Raw genomic sequence first — 7,043 nt, forward strand, 5'->3', positions numbered from 1 at the left:
TTTTGAATGTGATAATAGGTTAAATGAAAATTAATTTTTTTTGTTCGTGTAGCAGATGGAGACAGGACAAAGGAACTAAATAGGGTTTCAACCAAAGATACACTTTGTGGTGGCACAGATGGATTCACGGTGTTGTAGTGGCTTGTAATTTTGAAACCATCCATGTGCAATGGTGGTACTCCAAGGAGGCAATTACGGTGGCGAATCATATGTCACGTTCAATATTGGTTGATGTTGAATTTATTCAAATGTGAAGTCTCATATATGGGGGTGAATGAAAAAGTTTATAAATGAAAAATACTAATAAAACTAATACCTTAAAATTTTGAACATCTCACTTATGGTTATCAATTAGGGCAATGTTATAACACATGAGCCTTGTAACCCTTAATAATTTCTTACAATTAGGGTTAATAACATTAGGGATGAAAAACTAAAATAGAAAAAAATCTAATCAACTCAATAACCTTTAATTTCCCAAAATACAGAGTCATGCTATATACTTGTTATGAGATTTGATGAATTGTTTAAATAGCAACTTGACCACATGATGATCAAATAAAAAAAATTGGATGTACATTTTATATATCAATTTTGTACAACTTTCATAAATAAAAACTGAAAAAGGCCATCCTATGTAGCATTTTTCAAACACAAAACATCCTGTCTCCTCTATGGGTCTATTATTTGTATTTTGAGTTTAAAATATACAAATTTGTTTATTGAAACAATTAACTAGACCAGACATCATGTTGGAAGCTCTCCCAAAACAAAATTTTAACCCTTTTTAATATAATCTTTTAGCATCCCATGTCATTGACTAAAGCATTAAATCTCTAAGTGTGCATTTGGCATGAGAAGCTTATAGCTTATTTAGTATATTAGTTTATTGTCATTGAAAGCTTGTAAAGCTGTTTGTTGGAGGAAAAACGGAGTGCAACTTAGCCTGTGGTAAGATATATTTCAAATTGTTATCCAGAAAAGCTATAAACTTTTCTAATAATTGATGTTTCATTTTACCTTTTAATTATGATTTTTTTTACCTCTACCCTAATAATATTACACGCTCTTTTTAGTCAAATGACAAATTTCAATATGTTACAAAACTATTTTTTCTTCAGATAACTACTCTAATTCAACCATATAACTACATGACTATTAATTTTCAGGTACAATCTTATAATTCCAGGTGGTTTCATAACTATAAGCTACATTTCATGGCTATAAACTATAATTTTACAACTATAATTTAATTTTATTGAACATAATATTATCCAGGAATTAACTATGCACTCGTTTGATTGTTTGGTCCAATTATATATTTTTTATTGTTACTGTTATGAATTTTAGTTAAATCTAGTGACTCCCCAAAACTTTGAACATCTGCCATGATAATCTGAATTAAACTAGACTAGCAATGTTAGCTGGTATTAATTGTTGAGCCGTAAAATCTATCTACTCACCGTATAAAAATACATAATTAATATATTATCCATAATTTTTTTGTATTATTTTTATTTAAAAGTTAAAAATAATTAGAAATAAATGATAAGTGATACATTAATAATATAAAAAGTTCTTACATTATCAAAGTATATATATATTTTTTTTAGGTTTACATCTTAAGATCACATCTTCTATCCTACAATATTGTGTCACTCCATATATCATAAACTGTGTTTGGTCAAAAAAATAGTTAATAATTAAATTTTTAATTTGAATATTTTTTTTCAACCAATTATAATTTATAGTATATGGAGTGACATAAAATATATGATAGATGTGCTCCCCAAATCTTAATGTGAACATCGTAGTAAAATGGTGGTCGTTTTCAAATTGTGTGTCCATATGCTTTCAAGCAAATAGGCCAACTAGATGACAAATGGCAACAACAGTGACAGATGGGCTTTTTGTTTGTCCATATATATCAATCCCTCACCAACCAAAAAGCCCATAGAAAACGAAACACAAAAAGTGAGCAAGTAAACAACACACACTCTCATCCTAATCCCGTGGCTGCACCAACAAAGAAAAGTGCTTTCCTTCAAACGGCACTTCCTTCACCATTCAAGACAGTCGTGATAAATTTTGTGGGGCACACCACGCTCACTTGTTGACGTGGGTTTCGTACCTTATCTAATAAGTAATGATATATTTTCATACTAAATTCTCTTTTTATAATAATATTAGTCGTAAATTAAGTATTAATAAATAAAATATTACTTTATTATATATGATACTTTGTTTTATTGTGCATGATGAAATAGAGTTTAACTCTTACCTCCACAATGGTTGATTCAATATGAATGATTATTATTTTTCAATTTAAAAATGGCTCCATTAGAGTGCACGAAATTTCCAGCATTAACAATTCAAATTCATGCACTCGACTTAACATATCTATGTATATATAATTGAATGAGTTTATAGATATAATGGGTTGAACTTTAGTTGATTCGACTTTAATTTATTTATTTAACCGACACAACGTTCAATTCAAATTCAAATTATATGGTTTATGAAAAAAGTTCATGAATCAAGTCTCAAATAAATTTAAAGCAATTCTTTGCAACCCTAATTATTACCATGGATCCATTTTTTTTTTTTAACTTCTTGTGTATACTTCTACAGGATAGATGGATGGAAAAAGTAAGAGATTTGTGTCCTAGAGTATGAACACTGCCACGTGAGGTGTTAACCTTGCACAAAAATAATGTTTTTCACATTCAATATTTGGTAAATGGATAAAAAATGTGAAAAGGTACACAATGGTTTTAAATGACAAAATACATAACTATTTTTGTACATGTAATAATTAAAATAAATATAATGAAGTATGTAAAACATGATAATATAAATACCACTTTTATTTTTCTTTTTAAATGATTGCCTCTTTGTCATTGCTACTTGTAAAGTGGTTGTTAAAATGTATAAATCATTGGAGAAGATTGTTTTATCTATTTTGGCTGTTTCAATTCTTACCATGCCATAGACTTTAACTAACTTTGAGAGGGTTCCTTTTGGCACTTATTGAATAAACATAGCGTATTTATGTAGGATTGTGTGCTCCTCCAACTTAAGGTTTTGTTTTTGTAGAATGAAAGTAAAAGACAGCTAAGCTTTAAATAATATATAACTTTGAGCTATAATTAATCAAAATTGATTAATCATAATTTTTTAAATATTTAAAGCTTATTTATAGACCCGTCAAAATATTAATATAATAAACAAGACAATTCCAATCTTATTTTTTTGGGGTACATTGGAATATAAGATAATCCAAAACATAATAAAAACGCAAAATAAGAACATAATATCAAATAAGAACATCAAACTAGCATTCGTCTAGATTTCTTTAATTTCTCTGTTTGACTGCAGAAAAAGAAAATGAAGATCCCAATTTGCATTTCTTGGTTTTAGTTAAAACTATCGTCCTTTATTTTAATTTGGAAAGTGTAATATTGCTTCATGTTCAAGTTATTAGGGTACTAATTTCAAGTTTTCACGTGTCTTCTCCAAAATTGTCACCCGTGACCTTCATTTGTATATTATTTAATTTGTTGGCAAGTTCAATAGTCTATGTTCAATGGTGGGGTGGGGTATTGATGCAAGTATTACAATGAGTCTATAAACCAATGTTCTTAAATCACTGTGCATCAAAATTAGCATCGAACAAGTTAATCATTGAAATGAGTTAAGCATGTTTTTGTTTGTTTTATTATGGGTGTTCTCGATCATGGTATCCAACTAATAGTTGGAGACTGATTTTAATTATTTTTTGAAATGTAGATATAACTAAGGTAAATTTTGCTCCTCCCCCATTTGATATGTTTTGTTTTGAAAGATATGATGTAACACAACTAATAATGAACTCGGTGTAATTAATCATTCCTAATAGATTTTACATTACCTATTTTTTTTAAATTTCAGTATATCTATCTTTAGTAGAATTTTTCTATTGATTTTAACTTTTATTTACTGATTAGATCAAAAAAATAAAATGGATAAAAAATAATTATGCTGACATGATTTTTAAGTTATGACCGCCATTATTTATACCGAATACATATTTTTGAGGAACCAAATGGGGGTTATGACTTATGATACTTAGAGTTATGGTAGGATTTCTTTAGACATAAAATTTATATGATTTGTAATAAATTTTATATAATAATGAAAATTATAATTGTTTGGAGGGTGATAAGTTAGGATAAAATTCAAAATTTATATAATTGATGACAAATATTAATTGCTCATATAAAGGTAAATAATACCACATGCTTGAAAAGAATTGTGGAAATACGTCGTGGTCTCTCTACCAAGAAATTGATCACAGCCAAATATGCTATCACTTTTGCGCTAGTTCTCGTTGCGCACATGATGGAGTAAAGAACTAGAATATGCCAATGCCATCTTTACTTGCATGCTGGTCCTTATACGTAGAAAAAACGGAATCAGTAACTTTTCCAACTCTCTCTCTCTCTACTTGCATGCTGACCCAATTGCTATTTGCGAATGACAATTACCATCAATTTACATGTGTATATAACTCCACAAGTTGACTCTTACTGCATGATATTCTTTCCTTCTTGGATTCTTACTAAACAAAATATGAACCCAAAAGGAAAAAGGGAGAAAAGAGAAATTGAGAAAGTCATTAAAGTTGTTAGTTGATTTCAGTTTGTTAATTGTAATATTGTTTTCGTTAATTGATTAAGAGTTTAATTAATCGATTAATTAGTTAGTTATTAGTTAGACATTGTAGTATATAAAATGTGATTCCCTTATGTTGGAGAATATCTCTATCCGAAATCCATAGATTAAACGCGGAAGTCCTTATGACCATGGCTTTGTTCCCATAACCTAATGTTTATGCTCATACATAAACCCAAATGGAACAACCATGGTCCAGACCGAAGAAACCCCAAATGAGTTCATGATGAAGATGAATAACATACCTTGTTGAGCCATTTCCGGAATCTCGAAGATATGAGGGTGCGACGATCTTCCAGATGTTAGAGCCCGGATGGTTTTTCTTATGCTTCTCTAGAGGGGAATCAGAAAGCCTTAAGCTTGAGAGAGTTTTCCTTATGGTGAGAGTGAGTTTCTTATGAGGAGAGTTCCTTATTTCTTAACGTGGATAACTAGGATAGTGTTTTATCCCTATGGATAACACTATACTAATCCACCTTTATTCTCCTTAACCCTACACCTCAAAACCTGTTGCTCTACAAATGGGGACCATAACCCATAAAAGTAACCTCGTAGTGGTTACTACTTTAGTTGCAATAATTCTGATTCAGTCCCTTCATCAAATCAGAAATTGCCTGAAGGTATCTACACTTATGACACATATGCCCTTAGCCACCAATTAATTACTTCAGATCATTTTATATTTTGGCTAATTACATAATGGCCATAACACAATTATAGAATTATATTTGTGACCCATAAATTGTCAGAAATTCATAAATCTCCCACTGGTCACACATATGATCCTCCATACGTGTTATCCTTAATGCGCGCTTAAATATTGCCATCATGACTTAGGCATACCTAAACTATCTCGTCCATTAGTCCTGTCTCCATATCGAATCACATTGAACTTCGCCATATCAATCATGGCTAATTCAACAATGATCACCAATATTGACACAACTAAATGACATAGATTCGTCATGAAATGTGTAGCATGAAAATCACATGAATATGATCAGTACATGTCAATTTTCAACTGGTCCTACTTGACTTTAGTGAGATCCTTAATAATAACATAAAACCTTATTGTACAAAGTGTAATGACAGAATACCAAACTGAATGATTAATAAACTGAAGTTTGAATACAAAGTATTCATACAAAATACCAAAATTACATAGAACATGATAAAAGTTGTGCACAATCTAACTCCCACTAAACCAAAAAATCCTCACATAGCAGAACACTCATATGAGCAGTATGTTCATGAAAGACCTTGGGTTTGATGACTTTTGTAAGAGGATCTACAATCATGGAGTTAGTGCCTAAGTGTTCTATGGAAAGTTGTCCACTTTGTACCTTCTCCTTAACAACTAGGAACTTAATGTCGATGTATTTCGACTTTGCCGAACTCCTATTGTTGTTTGAGAACAACACGGCTGATTTACTGTTACAGTATAACTTTAGTGGCCTTTCAATCCTTTCCACAATTCGCAGCCCAGTGACAAAATTTCTCAGCCATGACGACTGAAGTGATGCCTCATAACATGTTATATATTCTACTGCCATGGTGGATGAAGCTACAAGGTTTTGCTTGCCAGAACGCCAAGAAACCCCACCACCAGCTAACAGATAAACATAGCCCGAAGTATATCGTCTACTATCTTGGCATCCCGCAAAATCGGAGTCAGAATACCCAATGATCTCTAATTGGTCTGATCTCCTATATGTGAGCATATAGTCTTTTGTTCCCTTTAAGTACCTCATGACCCTTTTGGCAGCTTTCCAATGGTCCATTCATGGATTACTCATATATCTGCCTAAAACCCCAACTATGAACGCTATATCCGGACGCGTACATACTTGAGCATACACAAGACTCCCTGCAGCTGATGCGTAAGAGATCTTTTGCATTTCCTGAATTTCCAGATTTTCTTTAGGGCACTGATTGAAACTAAATTTGTCTCCCTTAGAAACTAGAGTATCCCTTGCTTTACAGTCCTCCATGCCATATCTTTTGAGTATCTTTTCTATATAGCTCTTTTGTGATAATCCAAGAATACCTCGAGATCTGTCTCGATGTATCTGGATTCCTAATACAAATGAAACTTCACCAAGATCCTTCATTTCAAAATTACTGGATAGAAATGTCTTGGTTTCTAACAAGGTACCCACATCATTAGTGGCAAGCAGTATGTCATCCACATACAAGAGCAAGAAAATATACTTGCTCCCACTGAACTTGTGATACACACAATCTTCAACTGAATTCATCTCAAAACCAAAAGAGAGAATCACCTCATGAAATTTGTGGTACCACTGATAAGATGCTTGTTTTAGCCCATA

This window comes from Lupinus angustifolius, chromosome LG09 (assembly GCF_001865875.1).
Source record: "Lupinus angustifolius cultivar Tanjil chromosome LG09, LupAngTanjil_v1.0, whole genome shotgun sequence".
Lineage (NCBI taxonomy): Eukaryota > Viridiplantae > Streptophyta > Magnoliopsida > Fabales > Fabaceae > Lupinus > Lupinus angustifolius.